This window comes from Aythya fuligula, chromosome Z (genome assembly GCF_009819795.1).
Source record: "Aythya fuligula isolate bAytFul2 chromosome Z, bAytFul2.pri, whole genome shotgun sequence".
Lineage (NCBI taxonomy): Eukaryota > Metazoa > Chordata > Aves > Anseriformes > Anatidae > Aythya > Aythya fuligula.
Window position 1 is genome coordinate 68,167,573 of NC_045593.1, and position 25,874 is coordinate 68,193,446.

Below are 25,874 nucleotides of genomic sequence, written 5' to 3' on the forward strand. Positions count from 1 at the left end.
GGTATTGTTCAAAATGGCAAAGCTTCACAAAATGAAACCACAAGCATAGCAGCTGTCATAATAGAAACCCATATGAAATCTCTTTGCTGTCGGTTTCTGTGAAGAAATACAAACTTTCAAGGCCAACATTTGGATAATAACCTCATGGAACCTCTTAAGCATTCCCTTTACTCAAATTTCTGGGTATATTTCCCTGCACTGTTACAAAGGTATTATTCTTTTTCTCACACTTGTATACACAGTAGCTGGTAACACAAATAATTCCTATATACCAGGAGTTTGAGTTACCATTTGAATCACTGCATTACTGAGACCATCGTACGTGTCCTGAATTTGTAACGTTCAGTCAATTTCTAAAGAGAAGAGCTTATTTCAACCTGCTTTTGAAAGAAATAAAAATCTTTATAACCCAATTACTAGTAATTTATGAAATGCATGCAGCTTTTCTATCTTGCATGGTTTAGGTCCTTCATTTAATCCACGTACTGCCTGTGGAAGTGATACAAGGGACTGCAACAGCATCTACTGCAGATGAGAGCAAACATTCCCACCAACTATTTTGCTAGCAGAAGCCAACCCACCAGGCAGCAGCAGCATTCAGCTACATGGGCACCGGCAAAGTACACAGCAAGGTCATGGTGACTTTACTGCCCACAGCAATCTATTGTCAAAGACAAGCGCACTAAGTGAGACAGCTCCTCGTAAGGCACGAAGCTGTGCATTACTGATTCAGTACAAGAACACCGTGCTTTCAGAAATAGTAACAGAAGCTATTGTGATATCGGAATAGGAAGTTAAGATCAGACAATGAACTCAAGTTGAAAGAGAAGAATTAATGAGAATGCTGTTCTTCAACATCAAATGACTTTGATGACAAATAAGAAAAAAAAATAAATAAAAAGAGTCGTGGAAAACAGAAGAACTGGAGAAAAGTATTGCTTAGCCCAAAAGTTACAATTCAAGTCTGCCTCAGAATTAGCCTACTGTGCTGAACAAGATGGATCTGTATATTTTATCCATTAAGGTTTCTTAGGTAAAGAAAGATGTTATCTCTCTTCCATTTTGTAGAGAAAGTGTTTAACTCTACCCTGACGGAATGTCCAACAGCACTTTATCACCAAAGAGAGCAAAGGACTAAGACAAGGATCTGATTTTTAAAACAGATACTGCTCTCAGGGAGACAAGGCTAGTGAGATTCACTTTGCAGCTTAAAAATGCAGAACAGTAGCACGAGCAAGGGTCTGTTCGCCATTGTTTCAAATATGTTCCATATGGCCTTTCAGGATAACAGTGTTCGCATAGCAGTTAATGAGTGAACAAGAAGACTGAAGAGAAAAACACTTTTTATTAATCTTCAAAAAACTAACATGCACCTTTCAGGGCATATGAAAATACAGATCTTGGCAGCTTCTACTTACGATAAATTATGAGTTACAAACCAGCATAGTTTAAGGTTTTCTGGAAAAGAAGCTGCCTTCAGTCTGCAATTTCAGAACTCGTCTGAAACTAAAAGTATGCCAGAAGCATATGTCAGTTTGTTTGTTTGCTTTATATTGTAATTAATTAATTTACTTATTTTAAATCTGTTTTGCACATGGGCAAACACTTTGGTGAGGGAGGGGAGACGGAATTTCCTGGAAGCGGGTTTATTTTTGCAATAAATACTACGCTGATTCTTAGTACAATTTTACACTCATAAGAATAACAATGCTTTTATTTCCTTATCCTCCTAAACACTAGTCTCTACAGTGATTATAGCTAGATAACAACCTTTAAAGGGTAGGAAATTCAAAGAGTTCACAAGAGCGAAACAAAAATAAAGCTACTTGGCTGTTCAGTAACAGACCTGGATTCAAATACAAAGACCTTTTTCATTTAAAAAATGAGAAGGCCATCTTAGGCAATCTTACGTCTTCACTGGGACACTTCAGTGCTTGTAACCACAGAGAAGACAACAAGCTAAACATTAGGAGAGATACTGCCTTCATGCGTGAAAACTCCAAATACAATTACACTTCATTTTTATCCAGACCAAGCTGACCACCCTTTATCTTTGTGTCTTGTTTGCCTAGACTGGGTTCTAAAGTGAGCTTTTTCGTCACATGCTTCTAAAGGGGACCCAGAGCTCCACTTGCAGTGACGTGTCTCAGCCATTTGGTCGGTGCAAATCTGAATGGATAATGTACCTTGCAGCCACTGATTCCTGAGAATCTGTCCTCATTGGAAAAGTTTCTTGGAAAGGTAATACAATGACTCACACAAGTACAGTTAATTGAATAAGGCTTTTACTGGGGCTAACAAATCACTGCATTGACTTTAGAGTTACATGACATTTGAAGCATAATCCAGAAAAAGATATTTACGCTCACAGTTTCTACCCTCCCATGTTTTTTCCCTCTCTGATCCAAATAACACACAGACACGTTATCACTTTTGTTTTTCTGAGGTTCCTGCCACAGAATATCATTTACTCATAGCAGATGAAATCTGTGTAAGATGGAGAAAATACTAGTTGCTCTGGAAACTTCAGAGGTGGCTCTGCTTATTTTTAATGACAGTTTCCTTACAGATACGGTAGATTAACTTATATAAGCATTCATTTCTTTCTGTAAGTTTATTTGGAAAACGTGATCTGAAACAAAATACAATAAATAAATACATTCAAAATGGTCCTAGAAAAACAAGAATGCTTAGTTCTCCTTCATAAACTCTGACCCCAAGACTAAATATGCATCCTTGCTCCCACGATAAAAACCAAAAATTCTTTTATCTTCCTAAACCAGTTTTTGTTCTTTTCAGAGAATTTCCAATGGGGAGATTTGTATTATGGCATTCTTTCCTGAAACTCATGTTTGTTTTTTGTTTTCTCCAAGGAAAAAAATGAGCCTTAGATTTTTTTTTTTCTCTATGGAAGAGTGACCTCTGCAGTCAGTCTCTGGAGAGCTCTTTATGCTGGTCTTTAATCTCTTCTTTTTCAGTGTCATGGATTTGGGGGCAGAGAGAAGGGCGTGGAGAACAGTGAAAAAAGGATGAAAAAGCAAAAAGATCAGTCTCTCAGAGTTCTGATACTGAGCATTTCAAATGTAGATAATTTCCCTCTCCCCTGCCTTTATTACAAAATGAAACATGGTTCCAGATTTTGAGGAGAAAAGCAAAAAAAACCAAAACCACTGCCACCAAAGGAACCATTCCACTATGCCTTCTTCTGTAGTACTGATAGAAATTAAATCCTGAGATGTGCTGTCGAGAGGATCTTAATAACTGCTCTGAATCTGTGGAAAAGGATTATGAACTTACTGAGGATCACAAGCTGCATCAACAATGGGATGCTGCTGCCCTCTCTAGTGCATTGACAGCACATGGAGGTACATTTCTTTTTTTTATTTTTATTTTTGTAGAAGTGAGCTATCAGCCAGCACACGATGTCCAGTTTCATTTTACTTCTAGTGTAGGCAAACAAAGAGAGTTCAGGTAAAAGCAGCAGCATGATGTTACAAAAAAAAGAGAAGGAACATGACATTAAAATTTTGAAAATATGCATTTGTTTAGAATAAGATACGTTCAAGTTCATATATTTGATATATGGAGAAGACTCTTACAAAAGAGAGCTATATCCCATGGCCAGTTCATATAGTAAAATCTAGTAAATAGAATACTTTGCAGTAAGGGAGATTTAGAGCCAATGTTTATATCTGGAAAGGAAATCTTTCCAGCTTTACAGATAACTTAGCCCAGTAGATAATGTGTAAGAAACTTACAGAATTTCTGCCACCAGGAAGTGTTAAAGAACAGTTAAGAAATATATCCCGGGGAAGGCTTAAGCACAATTCATCTTTGCATCAATTTGAATTTCTTTTCCAACCTGTCACTTACACTGTAAGTTAAAAAGAACAAACACAGCTAGTGAGAACAGATACTCCCTTCTACTTGCCACCTTCTCTAGCTCCACTGAGATCAGTGTGAGAAAGTAGGGTATCACAGCCAACCTCCAGCATGATTAGGACAGTCAGCATAGGTATTTTTATATCCAACCCAGTGCCTCTGCCTTGCTGTCTGCATGATGTTTGAAGCGCTCAAGGCCAGATCATTCCACATTACCTCCCCAAAATGGCTGAAGCCACCTATGCCTCTGTCTAGAGAAACGATCACCAGAAGCATTTCTGCAGTAATGTACAAATCTGGCAATACTGATCCCATTTTGCTCGTCCTTAGGCTTCTTCATTTAACCCCACAATACAACAAGTCTTCAGAGAGTCATAAAATGGACAAGGTTGGGAGGAACCTCTGGAGATGATACAGTCCAACCTCCCTGCTCAAAGCTTCTCCCTTCAGTCTGCTGAAAACTGATTCATCTGAGTGTTGAAAACGTTCAGCCATTCCCAACCCATTCTAAATGAAGGTCTGGATCTGCTGTCAAGGAGTAGCAAACAAGAGTTTGCTTAATAAGCCAAGGGTCTCATAAATAAATCATAAGTAATTTATTAACATGGCCTATGAAAAATTAAGAGAAATGTCCTCCTTTCCCCCAAATGAGTATCTGCTTTCATACATACCATACTTTCAGACTACATGAGTAATTGAACTACCAGTAGCAAGAAGAAAGATAAAAGCCATACTGTCATGACCATGTAGTAAAAGAAAAACATTAAACATCCATACAACAAATTGTCCTAAATAATGGAGCCTCTGCTCCTGGAGAAAAAATAAATAAATAAATAAATAAATCTTAATTTTGAAAGAATGGTTTACAAAGGCATAATGAACAAAGTCTACACAACTGTTTTGTAAATCTGCTCTAAACAAAGGCATTGCAAGCATCATAACTGCACCAGTTAGAGACCAAAACCAGCTTGGATTTCTATAAAATCATCATATAAATTGTACTGTGTCTGAGCTGCCTTTTCATTTACTCAGCTTCTATTTTTCATTTTCCTATAACACTCTGCTATCCAGGGCTGTCTCCTTCTATTTTCCTCTCTCTCTTCTAATGCACACTTCTATGTCCCATTATCTATCTGTTGTCTTTGTGTGACTTTTAAGTCTATTACCACCAAATTTATCTATTTTTTTTTGTTAATTTAAATAGCTGTACAGTGCCTCTAGACACCTAAGAGCTGTATGGTTACTACAATAAGGCCACTGCAGTCAGGTATCACTACAAAATTCATCTTATATACAAGGAAGACTATTTTTGTCTGATTCAACATGTGTTGAATTTTGTTAGCCAGCCTGTATTTTGGATACCTCTGTAAGCAAAATATAATTGAAAAATTATGATAAGCAATGTCATACAATTTAAGTCTAAACACTGTCCTGGAGTCCAAAATAAAAAAGGTAGGGCAGCTGAAAAGGCTAATGTATAGATTAGAATGGCATCACTAATTTTCTTCTATTCAGTATGTTATCCGTAATTCATTTGGGTTTTCAACTCTGAAGGGAGAAACATCAGAACTTTTTTTTTTTTTTTTTAAACTTCAGTCTTTCTCTAAAACAATGTAACAAATGGTGCAGTGAAAACAAATATAACAGAAGACTGAGGAGGACATGAATGAAGATTAAATTATCTCAAAGTCTGCAGAGAGATAGTTTCAGAGGAAGATCTTGCTTCAGCTATAAACTTTGTTATTTATTGTTCCATAAAAGTCATAAAAATGAAAGATGTAGTGCAATAGTTATGAAATAACAAATGAAAGATGACTATATTTATATGTATCTATTAAGAAGTGTTTTAATAATCAGGCAATATTTTACTACTATCAACTTCCAATCCATTACAGACTTGTATTTAAAATACTCCACAACTACCACATTAAAATCCCACATCTCACAAATCACAATGGAAACTAAAAAAATGGAAACTGTTCTCTACAGAGTCGATTTGTAAAAGCTGAGATTCCATTTAGTCCCTACAATTATTTCTGATCAGCAAAACACACACAAAAAGAAAAAAAAAAAGTCCTAATTAGATTTTTAAAAAATCCTGTCATTCTAAAAACAAAAGAAAAATAAAACATTTCTGCAAGTTAAAAACAGGAATCTTGTGCTTTTTATTTTTTAAACCATGTTTGAAGTGTTAAAAATGGGATTCAGATATTTCTGAAACTTCTTGTGAAGCTGTTTAGAAGTGCTATAAATTTAGTCACTAGCTACAAAACATTAAACCTCAGTAGAACATCATGCATTTTCCCCAACAGGTTACTTTGGCAACCCAATGGGTAACAGTTTCTCACTCTAAACTGCATATTTGGTGAAATTACAGTCAACTCTAGAGAAGAATCCATTAAGTTTTCTTAGAAAGCTTTTTTCCTTGTGGCATATATTCAAATGAATAACAGTTATGGGGCACGATTCTTGCCGTAGTTTACAATGAAAATAGAGAATATAAGTGTCATTTCTCATTTCCCAATCCTTCATCTTAAGGTTTTGTTGTTCTAGAAATGTATTCATTGTCCAGGACTGATCCTCATTGTTAGTTTGCAGATTTTATCTTATAGGTGAACTTTGAGAAAGGTATAAACAATAAAGAACATATTCAAAAAGTTTTCAAAAAGACATCACCTCTGCACTTAAAATTCAGAATTTATACTCACATACATAGGTATAGATGGTACTTTCACTTTCAAAAGTTTTAAGTAACCACTAGTGTCATCAATACAAATAAAATTCCTATAGTAGAAGTATTCAGATACTAATTAACAGAAATGGCCAGACTGACATATATGGAGTTTAAGTATAGACATTCAAGAGAGTGGGAACAGAATGTAACAGTTTCTGTGTAAGATTTAAGATGCCACATACAATTTAAGACAAAATTCCAAAATACTATTGCTTAAAAATGTCTTGGGATATACTGACCTTTTGAAATAAATAAATAATCTTCCTGTAAGACTACACACCATACATTCAAACTATCTATGCCTTATGTTCTCCATGTTATCTGCATTACTCTGTCCAATACCAATTTTCTCAATATACACATAATTTTATTTTTACTTACTTACAGGAGAGTTTTGGCAACATTGCTAAAAGTAACAACACTTGGGCTAAAACTTTTAATGCAGACATCTGCATCAAGTTTTGGTTTTTAATTTTCTTAACTATTTTTTTGGCAAAAACAATTCAGCTTTTCCCATGAATTCACATCCCGATTTCTTTATCATGAAGCTGTTCCTTCTCTTCCTGTTACCTTTTGCCTCACTCACTATACAGCTTCTACAACAAAAAAGATAAACACTACAAAAAAAAAAAAAAAGCCCATTGTCCTGTAGTCAATGGATTGTGGGATTATGATATTTATAATCAGACACAGTCTCTTAACTTGTGTGCTTGAATTTGTAGCCTTAAAGTCTATAATGCTATGTGAATAATTAATTCAGGATCATTTATTAAACACACATGAATTCTGCAAACTGCTCCCCCATCAATCCATAATTAGATATTCATCAAAATGACAGCTGAATCTTCTTTCTTACAACAGCAGCACTTTGAAACAAGTGCACTGTCTCTCAAGGTTGAGCATCCATTTGAGGAAAAAAAAAACAAAACACCACAGTCATTACCTACAGCAGTTTCTCAAACCTGTGCATCATGAAAGTTGCATTTTACTTCTGCCTTTGTCTTGCTGACATTTACAAAGGATCTGGCTTGGATCAAATGACTGTGTCAAGTAAGTACCTTGAGTTTCACAAGCAATTTTGACCCAACACAAAAGTCTGGTGTCTATTGTTTTGCACATACTGATTAATCTGAATTTTAAAGACTTATTTTTTCTGAATTTTTGTCAGTTATGAGGGAAAGGAGGAAAGAAATCTGATACTGCAAAACAAAATGTTTTTTTTGAACCCCCCAAAAAACTGACAGTTGCAGAAAAGCCTATATATCACTTACCAACTTATTGAAATTTGCTAGCATGTTATAGTAAGAATACATAATGCTGAAACAAACGTCGCAGATAAGACCAGAAAACACTGGGCAACTGGTTTGCATTCATTCATTTAAAATGATAAATCCCTTTTACCTTTAGGTCAGTCACATTTTTGTTGATAACCAGTCTATTATCCTATTAACCTAAGGATTCTCTAAGGGTGTTTTGAGTCTGAAATTACACATCTAGAGGTGCAGTTAATATCTAAAAGCTGATGATGCTCTCCAAAAGTAAATTTATCAGTATTTTTGTACTCAGAATTATATGTTATATAATGATACCAACAACAAAATTGTCTCTTTTCTTCCAATGTCACATATAGGCAACGCATAAAGATATGCCTTACTCATGATTTACAGTGACACTTTTTAAAAAATTTTAAAGCAATTTTTAAAATCCTGAAGGCTCAAAACAAATTCTGAGGTTGATTATTTTTAAAGGAATCTTTCACTAAAAGACAACTGTAAAGTATCAGTAACACTAGAGCAGCTCTTCTAACTTCTGCAAATCATGGCTAAGACATAAGCTTCTAAGGGCTTTGTAAAAAAACATCAGTGCAATTTGACTCTGAATAATTGAGTCCTCAAGTAACATATGAACTTTGAAATCAGTGAATTAAAATAAAACCTTAAAAAGTAGTTAATGTCCTGCAATCAAACTAGAAGCTCTTTCAAGCTATGTCAAGTAATGAACTCAATTAAAATAAGTAGTTGCATCTAATTCTGTGATAGAAAGATGAAATTACATCACTTCCAGTTGCAGCAACTGAATGGTAGACAGTAATCATGACACTAAGTTTACAGTACATTGCAGAATCAGTAAGTAACACATAACTAGATTAATTTCAATAATTTAGTGAGCAACTTCGAAGCTAGTCTTTTTTTTCCTTCAGCATTTACAAGCAGGATGTTTATATAGGAATGTTTAACAGTGTCTACAAGTACCAAGTGTTTAAATATCTAAAGTACTAATGAATACTTGAGCCATATGGTCAGCCCAGAATGCATACACAAAATATACCTATAACACATCTAAAAATGAATACGTTGGTGCTAGACTGACTCTTATTAACTCTTTTTGTATAAGCGGGGACTTTTCGTCTGCATATTGAATTTACAATGAATTGAACTTAGATGAAACTAAAACATACAAACCTACAATCATAATCTATCCGTAAGGCTTGTTAACTTTAAACAGGGCATTTCAGCAATTTCAGTGAAACGTATTTCTCGTTACCAAATATTTATGTAAATAATCTATGAATATCAACTGGCATAATCACTGGAAAATAAAACCAAGGCCAATACAGATTAAGAGGCCTGCCAAATGAAGAATAAAAATGTATGTACATGCTGGAGAGCTTTTTTTTTTTTTTTTTCCCCTGTGGATTTTATGAACAGAGTTATGATGGTTAATAATTTAAATACTAGGTTCTAGGATTAGACAGAAAGATAACCTCCCCCAGCCACCTAAGGACTGATAGCACTTAGGTTTTCTAACAGTCCCAAAAAAACACAATTGGCCTCCCCTTCTGATCTAGAACAGTATAAATTTCCTACAACAATAACTCTAGGAAGTTAGTTGTGTTCTGTAATCTCACACTCTCAAGGGAATTAAAATACCTTTCACATTTCTTAAAGGACCAAACTAAGCTCCCAAATTTTGCAAGCTACCCACTCAGCTGGGTTTTTCCTCAGCATATGGGTTTTGAGTAGAAATAAATCTTCTTGCAGCAGTCCCACATCCATTTCCCCCCTGCTGATGAGACAGTCTGTCTTCTGTGCACCCACCATTCTTAACTTCTAAACTTTTACTTTACTCTTTTTTTCAAAACATTTGATTTGCAATTTGTCTTCTTCATTATCCATTATTCTCCTGAGTTTCATTTTATGATCTAGACGCAATTTATCAGGACTCAAGACATTACTATATTAAAAAGGGACATCAGTCCATTCTGCTTTTCACTGCAAACAGTGGTGACTACCAAACAGGATGAATTCAGCTCCCCTCACTCAAGCATAACTAAATAAAAATAAAAAAATAATCACCTTCAAGCACATCACAGCAAAGAGGAAGTTAATGTCTTAAAAATAATTTAAGAGATCTTTGGATGCTGAGGTCTAATGTCACTACTTCCTTCTCAGCTGGGAAAAAAAAAAAAGAGAGAGAGAAAATGAAACAGATGTCGAGTTTCACAGCTGCAAGAGACAAAAAAAAAAAAAAAAAAAAGCAACCCCACATTTACATACTTGTGCCTTAATTTCCAGTGCATCCAAAACACTAAAAAATAAAGCCTATCCATGCCTACAAAATGTAGTGACAACTCACTGATAGTATGGGCTCGAGAACTCTACTTTTTACCTTGGGTTTTGAACAGCACAGGAGTGTTTCTGTAATGCTGGACCACCCTATTACTTAAATGCCTTTGTCAGTCTGAAACCTAGATATACAAAGGCTTACACAAACCACTTTGAGAGGGTTATTAAGGTGCAGCATCATAAGAGTTTATCAAAATAAATACTTCCAGCCTAAGTCATATTATAGTTCTGCATTTTTTCTATTAAATGAAATTTCAGGTTGAGTAGATTTCCAAATTAATCTATTAACATTCAATTCCAGTGGCTAAAACAAACTTGTCTGAAGACACGGTTGGCCAGGCTCACTCCCTGCTACACTTGGGAGTGTTTTCACAAAGGCAGGGTTACTATTGGAGGTTAAATTGAGCTTGAATGCCCCAGAAGTTTGTTTGGCATCACTGTAATGCCTTTCCCATTGTGCTCTGGGCCCTATCTCCCATGAGAAAATTTACAAGTTCTTTTATCTCCTCTCTCTTTGGATTGCATTTCATAATTGCCAACACAGCGCTGAAGCATCACACTCTGCCCTGAGTAGAAGAATTCTCAATACAGAGGTGCAGTGATACACAGATACTTAAAGACTTTCTGATGCCACAAGAAAACAGTGTACTTGCATGGGGCCTGAGGAACAGACACAGACTTTGCATATGTGTGTGTGTGTGTGTGTGTATGCACTTAGAGAGATGCACTGTTTCTCTATCAGATCTGTCTTGTTTTTCAATGCTTCCCTCCTATGCTTATATATAAGGTTCCTTAAAGACCTTAAGCTCAACATATTGCATTTGCACACACTGATGGTATCAAGATTAAAATACATCTTTTTACATAGCTTCAGTGATTTAAAAAAAAAAAAAACACAAAACCCTGCATTAACTTTTTTGGGTAATACATGTATACAGAATTTAGAGTGTTTAGTGAGGCTTACAAGCAAGTTTATCAACTGTTTGCGTATTTCTTCTCTTAGATCACAAATTACTAGCATTTTTATGTGAAATCACAGCGCTATTCCCCAATAAAAAAAATTAAGATCATTAAAAAAAAAAAAGCAAAGAAATAATAAGGTTGAGTAAAGCCCGACTGTAACTTTAAGTGCTATTTTCACTGTTAAAAATTAAGACTGAGGAATAATGGAAAAGGACAAATCACACATTTCGTTTACTACAGATAGGATCAAGGCAGTCTACAGAAAGAAGAGACATTTGCATGCTGCTAGGAATTCCTACATTTTTCCCTTTAAATAATATTCAGTCCCACCAAAATCCGAGTCCTTTTACTTAATAAAAATCAATACCACCAGTTCCTGTTGAACAATCACAGAAACGGGTGTTTCATAGGTGCGTGCATGTTCTCCAAAGCAAAACAAAAAAGAATGAATTCTTCACTGCTGCAGAGCATCACACATTTTCAGTGGTGTGACTGAACACCACGACAGAAGCAGCAGAAAGTTGCTCGCACCTATCTGTAACCTACACGCTTTCACACATGTCCTTATCCGTGAGCGGAGCGCACACACGCTGCGTGACATACTTCTGACCTCCACCATCAATTACTTCAGTTGTGGCGGTGGAAAGCAAATGCTAACAAAATTATTAACAAGAACCCATCCCACAAACAACTGAGCCTGCCACCTAGAAAGCCTGGATGCGAGGGCGCCCACCGTGCCCTGCTCTGACAGATGCTTCAGTGCAGCTCTGAGGGCAGCTCTGAGCATCCTCTACCACTCCGGCCCTGGGGGCTGCTTGCCCCTGTGCTGCTCACAGTGCCGTGACCACAGCCACGACCACCCTCTGATCCTCTGATCGCTGCACCGGTGAGCTGACAGCCTGCATGGAGCTCAGCCACGAGACTTTCACGGGGCTTCAACAAAGGACGTCAGCATTCACTCCTGGGGGAAGAACAATGGATCCTAACTAGGTTCAGAGCTGCAGCACCAACCCTTCAATTTAGCTTTTCCCTCAAGTGCCTCACACTTGCAGCTATGAACTAATCAAGCTAAAAAGGGAGGGGGAGAGAGACTGTCATTTCTATTTTTAAATACAAAGGAGGCAGTCAGGTACTATCAAGATGAAGGCTAGCGAGATTGACACAGATAGGATTTATGTCTAACAATCACGTCAGGTAAGGAAGCCAGACATCGCTTCAGACTTTCTCAAGCAAATTTGTAGAGGATGCTTTTGTGCAGGAAAAGCAGGTTCGAGTACTCTACTTCATTAAGATACCTTGTAATCCCAAGACTGGTCTGTTAGAAAAGTATCACTGCTTTTTTTTTTGGTAATACCTTTGAAATTCTTTTTCATCATAAAGAGCCAAACTTAGCATCTCACAAAAATTTGATAAAATCCTTCACCTCTTTCTCACAGCATGCAGCAAGCACAAACAGAATTCAATGAAGGTCTTAGTCCATAGATTAATTTTTATAATCTGAAAATGAAGTATCACCAGGGTCCTCAATTACTTGCCTAATACATTTTTTAAAAGCAGGCCTAGACAGTAAGCCTGTGCTTATAAGCAAGCCCTTTTTACATTCAATAAAGTTCAAAAGATATTCAGAGAGACTGCTAGGAGCAGTCTAATGGTTCCTTTGACACTGAAGAACTTCTTTTTCTTCATTTGGCATTCTCACCAAGTCACACAGTGTTTTAATGGGCAGACTCTACACCAAACAAGAAAGGCTGCATTTAGTTAGTCCAGGCTAGCGTCCTATACTGTGGAGGCAACTAACGTTTCAGATCACTGAAATTAACGTCTTAACAATGGAGCTTCTCCAAGTGCTGAAGCACCAAGCTTCAAGGACACTAGTAATTAAGACAGAGAAGATCAAGTTTAGTGCAAAACGCTGAGGACTTTACTAAGACGAAGTGGGGCTGCAGTGAGGAAGGAAACTATTGGGCTAGAATGAGATTAAGAGAAGAAATCCTTACAAACCATTCTGAGAACTGACCTTATAACAAAAATGGAACAAAAAATTGGATCACAGTAATGAAACTTGATGCTGGTTAAAAGCAAAATTGGAACCTCTGTCAATACAGAGGAAGAACAGAACATCACATTGCAAGAACTGAATCGCCTTGGAGGACCAAAGTGATAGTAATGACAAAATGCAATAGCACAAAGTCAAGGTCAAGCACTCTGGGAACAGCAAGAATTTCTACTGTAAGCTGGAGGATCATCAGCTGGAAATAACAAAGGAGGAGAATGACTTGGATGTATTAATCAATCAGGATGAATACAAACTGTCAGAGATGCAGTGTGAAAAAGGCAACTGCAATTTGTGGCTGTATCAAGGGAGGCATTTTCAGTAGAGAAGGGAACATATTAAAGCCATTTTACAAGGAACTGGTAAGATTTAAACTGGAATTCTGCAAACTTTTATGGTCACTATTTTCAAAAAAACATGACTTCAAGTTGAAGCAGGTGCAGGGAAAAGCTATTAGAACAACCAAGGAAGCAAAGAGAAGTTAGTACAAAGAGAATACTAACCGAGCCTGGCTTAATTAGCCTAGTAAAACGAAGGCTGAGAGGCAATGAGAGTGCTCTCTATAAATAAATCAGGGATGTAAGAAAGGGGAAGGAAAAAATTCTAAAGCTACAGACAAGGCAGGCACACAAAGTAGATATTAACAAGCACAGTTAGAAACTGAACTACTCATCATCAGGTGAACAAAATCCTGGAGCTGTTTTCACCAGAAGCAATAGGGATAAGAAACACCAGAGCAGCAAGAGGTATTTTTGTAGGGTATTCCACAGCACTATAGTCTATAGAAATATAATCTTTAATCTATTATAAGAATTATAACATACAGAATCTATGGGCACTGTCAGGGAAGGCCAGAATATCCCTGGCAGTCCTGTTTTCTACAGACTTGTACCTTATCAGTATTCCAAGCTCAGAGACCATTTTTATGACTGTCATTCCTTTTACATTTTCTCCTTTTCTATGTATAGAGCAGAGGCACAAGTCTCTGTGCAGGCACTTTCCTATAAAACCTCTTCACTCTGATGTACTCCTCAGCTCAGGGACTCTACCCGAACACTAAAACACTAATGTTTTCTGACATAACCACTAGTATACTTAAAGGTGTAAAAAAAGCAGTTTTGTCAGCCTTAAACAAAAAGCTAGAATATTTTAACATCTGCAGTACATCCCAATACAGCAACGTGAAAGAGCAACTTTATAGATCATGCTGTTTTACGTAATTAACCAGTCTGCCCGTTCTTGCTTCCTTTCTCCATTCTTACATTACAATCTCCACAGAAAGCTGGTAATAAGCTAACATCTGTTCCGTGCTGCACTATAGAGCAAGCTAAATCAACTAGTCAACCACTCTAACCACAATGTTCAATGTAAGCAAGCTCCCAGCATCCTCATCAACTTACGTGTTTCAGTTATTGCTGAAACATGTAACTTTGTCATGTCACTAACTGCAAGCACAGAAACTATATTTTACCAATGAAGAATTTTAGTAGTTAAACACTAAAAGTTAATGCATTTTTAAACTAAAGCTCCCACTTGAAAATAAATAAATTTAAAGGGTTGCTTAAAAGTTAACATCTGAAAAGAGAAAATTTCCTTAAATTTACTTAATACCTTTCTCACCATTAATCAGAACCAGTTAGAGTCATGCACGTGAATAAAGGCCACAGAGCAGCTTGATAAGCTCTACCGCAATCCATTTCAAACCTAAATCCAGCCAGCCTAATCTATATACTAAATATACAATATTTATGTGAACCTACAGTCAGCACTCCAGCAGAAGAGCTATTATTTCCAAACACAGGGGCAGTGAACTCCAAAATACTGTTTGTCCTACCCAAAAGTTGTATGTTTCTTAAGGAAGAGCATAACGCTGTGAGAAGCCATATGTTACAAAAGATTCACAGCCAGAAATCCAGAACACTTTAGCAGTGGCATTCCTTGGCAATAATTCGGAGGTATCTGGCACACTAGTTATTTATATTAGTCTGGCTAGATTATGAATGTGAATCCAGCAAATCAGACTACAGGCACGTCCAAAATACCTTGTGATCAAATCCTCCACAATTCTTACAGAGCCATCTGTAGGAGAGCACATGCACAGCCTAAAATGGTGGAGAGCCTGGTGGAAGACAAACCCGGCATGCAGATTCAGATGTCCAACTGGCATGTGTTTTTGTACTTTAAATGTGACTAGTAACAGGGTTTGGTCACTACTGTACAACCTTAGTTTAACACATGAACTGCACTGACAGAACAGCAAGCCTCTTCTTTAGACTCTTTCCTGTCAGATATGAGAGGTCTAGGGATGGAGTGGGGGCATTTTCATTCAGCTTGAAAATAGGATAGATTCAGTTCATGTCTAATCTTGTATCAGCCCTCAACTTCACTTAAATTGTGTATTATTCTCACCAATTTCTACCACTGCCGTATCGATCATGTTAACAGTTAAGAGGCTGCGTTTCCTCCAGTTTGCTAAAGCATACACTTGGAGATACCGCGCTAACACACTGATCCTCATCATTTCTGTTATTGAAAACTCAGTGCCAGTTCTCAAAAGCAGTTAGAGCCAAATTTCACTAAGGCAGTTATGGCTTCTGTACGTTATTCTCTTTCTGGCTAGATTTATTTCTTTTCAGCTGAATTCAGTCACATCATGGTCTTTGCACCATTGTATTCTCACTTCTAACAAGATGACCTTAAGTAGGGCACGCTGTTCATTTTCAATAAAGTGCAGCTGCTTCCACCTATTATGCAGCCCAGTCCTGATGCATGCATGCTGTAAAAATCAAGAAAATACAAACAAAATAAAAATAATATATACATGTACATATATATATGTTAAGGGAAACAGCATGGTGGTCAGGGAGAGAAAATCAACTGTAAAAAAATCAACCCTTGTACCAGTTGGTATAAGAAAGACGACGATGGTGTAAGGTAACTTGGAAGGGAATATGCACCTTGCTGCTTTGAGAGCTGTGTTCCTGGAGAGAAATAGAGAGCTGCTGCTCTTTCAGGATCGGGTATACTTAGAAGTCTCTCTGCATGGACGATATTGATTTAGAGGCATTCCTTATGTAATGGCCATCTGTAACGTTATAATTAGATTGAGCAGCATACGTGCTGGATTCCTTTTCAATTCTACGGGCACACAGCCCTTCACGTATAACAGGCGTATTAGGTGTCTTCAGCACTGACCTCTCTCTTTCAGTTTGTGATTTGTCATGTAAGGCTAAATGGTATTGTTTGCTTAAATATATTTTAGTCATCTTTGAAAATACAAAATAATCTCAGCAGGCACCAACATTTTAACTGGTTCTCTAAAAATCACTCACTTACAAAAATTACATGATTATTTCATGTAGTTGGCTCACTAATTAGCATTATTAAGGATTTTGTGGCAACAAATGAAAAAATAATGATAATTTGAATGATCTTGTTTTCCTACAAATTGCCACTTCAAATTCATCAAAAAAAAAAAAAAAAAAAAAAAAAAAAGAGTAATACCACTGATTTCCTTTTTCACTGTAATTTTTCCTGCTGCTGACCTGGGGATGACATTCTTGTTGGTGTAAAGACCATGTGTTATCTTCCCAGTAGGGTTTGCTCATTAGTTTTGAAAGATCAAGATAGGAGTTTTTATTTTAATGTCAGAGTCTTTCAAAAAAAGAAGATTGAGGAAAACAATACAGCAAACTTCTAAATCAAATGTGACATTGAAAATGTAATAATTCTTTGTGTAACTCCTCAAATTCTACAAAAATACAAGGCATTTTTAGTAAGTGACAGAAATCATAAAGACACTACTAGAAGAAAATACATTTTTTTAATATTAGACCTTTTAAAAGAACAACCACAAGGTTACAACTCCTGCTATGTGTGTGCTCTATCTTGTTGAAATCAAAGTAGGAATTTACTGTGAGTTAAATTAGAGCATGGATCTGCACAGTTCCAGGAGAAAGCTCCACTCTCTCGTGTTTTATTCCATTTGCCTCAATTTCTCAGTGATTTGAGACTTCTGTAACACGTTAACATTGCTCAAAGTCATTAATAGTCAACAACTATTAGTGGATATGTAACAGGTAGTCTCAGACTGGCTCCCTAAGGATAGATGTTGACATCCAATGATGACCATTAAACTGGCACCTTTAGGCAGATTGTTGGTCAGGGGTTCTCTTTTGTAGAAGTAATTTGTTCTGCCCAAAAGTCTGATTTGAAGCAGACCATCAAGAAGTTGTAACAAACTGCCTACAGCATGCAACTCCATTGTAATTTGCAAGGTTCCTAACTTCCGATAGTCCCTGATCATGTACCACCTCACATACACTATTTCAGTACTCAGCTTTAGGAAAATAAATTACTTATCTCCAGATAAAGCTACAGCATAAATGAAATGTTAGTTTGTGACAAGCTGTAGGAATGTACAGTAAAGAAGCATGTTCTCCCACTACTCCACCTGAAGGAGGCTTTTAATAACTTTGGCATACCACATACCCGGAAAAAAATCAGTATGTCCTTTTTCTCTGAGACCAACGTGGCAACCTGTCATGAAGCAAAAGTCTCAAGTACTACAAAGGTCACTGTTCCAGTACTTAGCCTCAAGTAAAACATATATTACTGCTACACTTCCTTCTTACTACTCTTTCTTCTCAAGATGGAATGAAGAGGGAAGAAAACTGTTCCCAGGAGCAGGGAAGCTGTAGCAAAGAGCACTTGTCTAAAAGCACAGAGAACAACCACCCAGAAGAACCCTCTAGTACACCACCCAAGCTACAGGAAGCTCCAGAAAAGTGACTTCACTCTGATAAGGGAGTTGACTGGACTGCATGATGCTTCCTAAAGCATCTGTCAAGGTCTAACCCTCTGGCCTGAAGACTTGTGGGATGCTTTAGAGATAAAGAACAGAGATGAACGATGAGTTGCAAACAGCATCCATACTTCGGTAATCCTACCCTATGACCCTTGATGGAGATGACAGCCATTTGGTAACAAGTAGCCTGGTGCAAAGGCAAATTGCACAATAAAAAGAAAAATAAAGAACACATATATTCAATAACCCCCGCTTTACAGATGTTATTAAGAAAAGCCTCACTCTTCAGGATACCTCTTTTTAAAACATAAGCTTCAATGATCTTTCCTCCTTACACATAATATAAAGTTTGACTTGGAAGCTATGAGATTTGTCTAGGAACATCGAGATATTTCTTGTATGTATATGAAAGAAACAAAAAAAAACAACAACAAACAACCTGAAATCAAAAGTGTTTGAGCTGCTGCTGTTTTTTCCTATAAAAACACAGCATGCAATCATATTCGAACAAATGCATAACTGATAGTAAGTTAACCTAGAGTAAGATCCACAATAAGAACATAAGAAAACCCAAATTACAATCATTGTTGTATTGAACACTGAATTGTCCACTGTATTTGAGAAGAATATTTTATTATTCACTGTTAGCAAGAATAATGTAGAAGTCAAATATTTAACCCTAAAAAATACTCATGAAACTGAAATAACTTGCAAAAACACCCTTTCTTCTGTCACTGTTGAGCTTATAAAGCATGTTTATTATTCTACTTTTGTTGCAGAACTTTATGAAGCACTTTCCTCTCCACTCTTTAGATACTGAAAACTTCAAGGCAATGAAAAAGCTTCAATGGACACAGAATATAGCTGTGTTCTTTTAAACAGAGTTCTGAAATTAATTAAGTTGAAATACCGTAGAACATGCTACAATAGGAAAAAGCTTATGAACCTCTAACTGTATTTCAGCTGGGTACACTGTCGCAGAATAATTTTTTAACATACGGCAACCAATGCTTATGGGCATTTAGAAAATTGTTACAGTAATTGGAAGAAGTAAGTAAGAGGCAACTGTACACATTTGCAAAAGGCGGACACCAAGATAAGCAGCTTAGGTGTGCTGATAAGACTGTCTGAAAGTGGCTTTGCTGCATATGTTGCTTTTTTCTGGAGTCAATTTTATTTTCTGTGCGCTGAAGCCTCACACTTTGATTAGCAACCAACATTTAATTGTGCTGAACATATTTTAAACAGGAACATTTTAAATACACTATTCTCTCTTCCCTATTTTTAATGGTGTGGGATGATAAAGTTTGTTTTCTAATGCTTTATGGCCTGCAGGGCAGTGACAGCAATGGCTCAAACAAGGAGAAAATGGCTGTAACAGGCATTAATGAAACAGAAGAGAGTTCTCTGCTATACAAAGGTGAAAGCACAAACAAGAGCACTCCAGAATAAAACTGGTCCCTAACTGCAAATAGCTGCACTGAAATGAGTGAATGGTACATGCAGTTTGCCTTATGTATTGTTCAGTACTTTCCACACACAGCCCAAACGTACAGTGCCTAAGTCCTTTGGACCCCAAGATACAGTTTTACACTTCACATGATTAATCCTAATTAAACATAAAATCCAAGTAGAAGAAACTCTGATGGGTAGAAGAAAATAGACCAGGGATTTTTGTTAGATTAGGAAAGCTCCCTGCATCATTTATCCATACTTTGCGACAAACATTTGCATTTTTAAAACCCTTTTCATTTTCACTTTTTAAAAAACACTAATACTGAGTGATTTGTTGTTTATTTTTCACTGAAGGTTTATGAGCATTGGGGATTATTTTTTCAGTACCATCTTGACAGATTACAATGCAGGTATTTCTTTCAAAATGACTTCCCTATGCCAGTGGAACAGATTTTTTTTTTTTTTTAAATAGATTTACACTTTAAAATACTTATGATCACTTAAAATTGGAAATGAAGATAACAGATAGTTATACAAAACCTGGACCTGCACAATATTTGAGTAGCTGTCCAGCTAGGTTTTTGTATTTTAATGAACTTCCAGGCATCACAATGCTCAGATCTTCAAACATTTATTAACATACTTTATAAGCATATTATAATAGTTACTTCTCTTTCTTGAATCATTGGTAACCTGCAGTCAGAATCTCAGATCTGAAAGCTTCAATTTTTGTAAGTCAGAATTATTTAAATTTTATGTATTTCTTTTTACCCACCATTTTCTTAATTCAAGAAAAGATTCTCTGTTTTCCAACAAAGAATTAATCCTTATGGGTAATCCAGTAACAGCAATGTGGGTATCAGCACTCAAAAGAAGCACTGCAAACAAGTGTGCAAGTTCTCATATTTCTATCTGGTAACCATGGTGAAGGCTGTCCTTTTGGACAACAAGGAGAGGCACTTCGGTCTCAGTTCAAAAAGAGCTCACTTCTTTTTAAAAGAAATGAAACCTAAGATTCTCATCTGAGACCCTAGCAGAAAAAAGCAAATTGAAAAATTCATATTAAAAATACCGAAACCTGCAGCACTACAAGCACTTCACACATCTGTTGCATTTCTCTCCCCCAAAAGCACATCTGCTTTTGTAACTCCAGGGTCCACTGAGCTGTGTGCTGCTTTCATGGCAAGGCATACAGGCTCCACGCAGGAATCTCAAATTAGAGCACCATGTTCTGGGATTCTCTGATATGATGATAGTTTTTTGGAAAAGTTTCTAAACCTAAACAGAAGTAAAGGGCCACAAAAGCCAGTGTTACACCTTAGTCTTCAACGCCTGACTAATTTCATGGAGGAGGCGTAGGGGTAGGAAGGTATTTCAAAAAGTGTTTCTACACTCTGAAATACAGCTCCTGGAAACCAAAAGACATGGGGGAAATCACAAGCTCCATAATAAAAAGAAAACCACTGGTACCGCAAGTGATTTTGGTATGTGAGGAAGACTACTGCCCCCTTACCCTTAAAGCACCAAAGATGCAGGTGGGCCAGATGGTTATTAAAGGTTATAAACCTCTGACAAACTACTTGTTCTCTGCAAAACAGCACACAGATTCTTTTAAGTGTCTCCACGTTTTAACAATTATCACTAGAGAAAACAGAAACATTTACTTTCAGCTTGTTCCCCTGGTGTGATTTTGCCAGGAAAAAATATTACTTCCAGTAAAACATACTATGATAAATACAGCTTAACCTTTCCTCCCCCCATGTAACTCATGTTTCACTCAGCTGAAAACCTCCATTTTCTTGACTAGGGTCTTTCTGCACTTTTTCCTCTCTTTAGACCCATTTGGAGCTGTGAAGATGTTATTTCCTCCATTTAAGCCTTTTATTTTATTGTACATATCTATTTATAGACTTAAATGTTTCACTCAATACGAGGGATTAGGACAGAAAATAATTGTTGTGATCTGTTCCTCCGTGTTGCTTAATGTAGTAAAAAGCAAAGTTGTACAGCAGTTTGGCAGTCTTACTGGCTGTGAAGTGTCATTAAGTAAGAGATGGCAAGTTTTATCACGCACCTCTGACTACTAAATTCACAAAACAAACAGAAGGTTTACCATGGGAGGTAGAGAGATCAGGCAATATCCTCAAGCCACTCTTCCAGTAAAACAGCGTGTGGTTACTAAAATTGCTATGGGAAAATGGGAGTTCATCAGAAACACACAGTTCTAGGTGAAAATGTTCCTTAACCTTTTACATTACCACTACTAGAAAAAAATCAAAAGGTGGGCAAAGGCGGGTGCATATATACCAGCAAAAACTAGAACATTAAATCGAAGCAGTACCATGCTAAAATATTTTATGCAGTCTTCACTGTTAAACTGTAGTATTTGATTAAGGAAAGAAAGTCTCCACATGTGTCCTCCAGTAACGCACTTCAGTTGATTTTAATACATTATGTAATTGCAGCTGAAAAGAAGAGGCCACAGTAAAGGGGTAAACAAGAGACAACTGTTTTCTTTTGAGCCAGTGCTGCATGCAATTATTCCACTCAATGGAGTACTCATATGATTTTGCAGGGAAGTAAAGTTATATTTGGGTATCTCCATTGCGCACACAAATTTTGCTCTGACTTCCCTCTGTTTTATGGTTCCTTGATAATGAAAGGTTATTAAAAAATATTCTTCCTCTCAGAAAACTGTTAATTTAACCTAACAGCCTGCCACAGCGTTCATAGCTTCCCTTAACCACGTATCCTCTTTTCAAATACTTAAACTTCATGAAACAAGGGCTTACTCCCTCTAAGCACCAATTAAAAACTATCTTATAGGACAACATAAAACAGTATTCCTCAACAGACAGCTATTGCATCACCTCCACAAAAACGTTTGATTTTGTACTGTGATCTTAATAACTGTTGCACTGAGGAAGCCTTATTTCTCTGTGTCACTTCTGTAAAAGGGCCAAAACGTGTTCTGGGAATGAATATAAATGTCAATTATTAAAACCAACATTCCAAATGCAGAATTCGGGTTACCTAGGTTATTTGAATTACAAAACCTGGCTTCTCAAAATGCAAATGAATTATTCTAAACTAAATGTAACACCAAGAAGGAAAAAAATATATATATTTTAATTATCCATGAAGCATATTCCTTTCTGCTCCCTGTTGTTTGCCCCATTAGGTTAGCCCTTTAAAGTGACATGGGAGAAGAGCAGAGGGCATTTGAAATTTTTATGACTTTTCCAAGGTCATGAGTATCACAGACGTGATTTAATAAACCAGACCACTACTGGGCTGATGGAACACAAGGAATGAATTAATCCCCTGATTGCAAGAAAAAAAATAATTAAGAAAATACAAATGAAGCCTAAAAATATAAACAAGCCCTTTGCTTTCAGCAAGCAAGTTGTATATCCTATGGTGACATTAAACAGCCAAATTACAGATGTAAGATGCACGATAATGCACAAAGATTCCCACTACATAGAGAATCTTCCTCCATGTGAAGTATCTTGTATAGCTTTGTTATTCTGAGAAGAGCATTAGGTAATAAATGATTCAGATAATAAAGAAGTCTGCCTGGAATGCAAAGACACGAAAAGTAGGATTATGTATTAGGTTAAGTCCACTCTAAAATCGATTCATTTAAGCCAGACCAGAACTCCTGCGCCACATGAAGCTCAAACAATGCCGGTACGTTTGTCATGCTGCTGTAGGCACAAATGTGCAGCGTGACACCAGCTGTTAAGAGAAAGCAAAGTAACACACGCCAGCAATTTCAGGACTAGCCCAGCTCCATCCTCTGTCCACCCCTTCCCTCATTTCTAAGGTACTCTTTCCATAAAACCTGATTTTACATAATATGGCCATACTGAGATGCAAATCTGAAGTTTCACTTAGACTGTTTTTAACTGTGCCATAAACACCATAATTGTCAAAACCCACTCATCCACTCACCCACCAGTCTGCTGTGTGTACCATCTCTGTATTGCCAAATAAAAAAACAAAGGAGTAAACTGCAATAATACAGTCCAGACCGGCATAATGGTTACAGCACAAAATTAAAGACAGTAAAAGGATGTGTGGATTTCTCGCTTTGAGTTTTTGGCAGTGTCTCAGACATACTTATTTCTTATTTCAGAGTATCTGATAGCATAAGAATAGTTCGGATTGCGTCAACTGTTACAACACACGTTATGAATATCCCTGCTCCCCGCTGCTGAGAAGAACCAGAATTAAGATAATCCTGCATCCCAGTAGACAGTGCTTGGATTCTGTCCCTGAATTTAATGTCAACTTGCTGCGTGACCTTTTGCTTACTTATACTTTACCTCCATATGCATTAGTCTGTTTCAGGTTAAAAAAAAAAAAAAATATTTCTCTTTTGTTGTAAAGCTTTTAGTAATTTAGTAATAGAAATTCCGTATTAAACACGGCATGTGAGAATTCCAGCCTTTATTCAAAAATGCATTCTTTAAAAAATGCAACTGCACTGCTAACTCACAGCTGCCTGTTACTGGTTAGGTTATTGCACCGAAAAGATCTGTCTTGCCTTTGAGAGCGCTGATAGAGGGGAAAAAAAATGTCCAGAACCCTATTTTTCTGCAAAGACTGTGTTACATTACAATAAGAAAAAAAAAGGGGGGGAGAGGGCAGGAGGATAATTTTGCATTTCCAAAAACTTTCTGAAGCCTAATTTAAGAAGCGAATCAATAAAATAGACAAGACCCACATAGTAGAAGCAAATGGTAGGACATTCCAGTGCATGATTTTTTTCCTTTAAATAAAGCATATTTTTTACATGGAGCAAGTGAGGAAATCAACTGTGTTATTATTCCTGCTATGTTCTACAATAACCACAACATATTTTATCACCAGCAAGCACTGCAGGTTAGGATGCAGTTTCATGTGAAATTGAGCAGTAACTTACACTGGTAGAATGCTGCTGCTGAAAAAGAAAAAGTGTCAGGCTTAGCCTGGCAATGATTATTACAAAATTATATTTTAAAAAGATGCCTTCTATAAGCCTTTTCCACTTATTAAATATTTTGGAATAACATTTTACAATCTTCTTTTTGCATCTCCCACCTTATGAAGGCTAAACAAGAATTAGGTCTGATAATTGGCTTGTACATTTTTGTTTAAAAAACCTTCAAATTCTAGCAGGTATAAAAACCAACCATATGTACACAAGACTGCAGTGCCACAGAAATGCATCCACCCACTATTAAGCCTTCCCTAGGAAGCCATACAGCTTCTTCCCTCTCATTCACCACTTTCGTTTTAATGTTGGCAGTGGATGGAAAGGAGCCGAGTGCTTTGACTACGTCTGGAGGACAAACTCCACCAGCAGCGCCCCTCACATCTGATTTACTTGGACAGGCACTCTGCTTGTCCCAAGCACCTCAGGATGGCACATCTCATAGCTCTGGGGACCGTGTGTCCCACTCCTGGCTTAGCACGCCACCAGGCACACCCAAGCCAGCTGCCTGCAGACCTGCTTGCAAAGTCAGTGTGGGCTGGTAATGCACCACCGATCCATGGATGCTCCTCTGCCACTGGCAGCTGGGCTGTATGTGCACCTAAGCACACAGTTTGTCACACTGAGTTAGAGGGAACACACAATTTCAACACGCAGCACGTTAAAACAAAGGATATTTTCATTTTCTAGTTGTGAACGGGGGGGGGGGGGGGGGGGGGGACAATGCTACACGGAATCCAAATATTTCACAGGGCTTCCACAGCTTTTTGTGCAGAGCATTACCACTGTGCTGAAAGTACTATCTAAAGAGAGCACTGCAGAATTACGAGTCAGATCAGCTAACAGATTAAAATACTAATAGGAGGAAGGCTACATGTGCAAGATTAAAATAAAAAAATGAATTTGTAAACAGTTTGAAGGAATATATTGCAGTTGTGGCAAGAAATTGCTATTTTTACTTACAATGAAAATGGATTACGGCTGCAAAGAATTTATAATTACATACCTTACTCAAGCACAAAACAAGTTAGAAAAAATATGATTTTCAGACCTTCTTAGGGAAATTATTAACAAAAGGTACATATCATGATTACTTAATTTCTGAATGCAGAACACTGCAGATTTTAGAAAGGCACTTGCAGCAAATTAAAGTCATCATGTGAAATGTTGAAGCTTTTCAGAGAGATGTACTATTAATTGATTGTAAGATACAACCTTCATGTCCCACTGATCAAATTTTACACTGTACAATGTAGAGACAGATTACAGAGTGAGAGAAAAAAATAGGAAAGAATTTCTTTGAAAAGCTGCTCTGCTTCCTGGCCTCAAACAAGCTTAAATGACTTGTATTACTCTTAAAAAAAAAAAAAAAA

General features: G+C 36.9%; 1 protein-coding gene across 1 annotated transcript in view; it reads right to left on the minus strand.

Moving 5' to 3' along the window:
• Window positions 1–25,874, minus strand: part of COMMD10 (COMM domain containing 10) — a 104,280-nt gene that overhangs the window by 41,474 nt on the left and 36,932 nt on the right. The window lies entirely within an intron of this gene.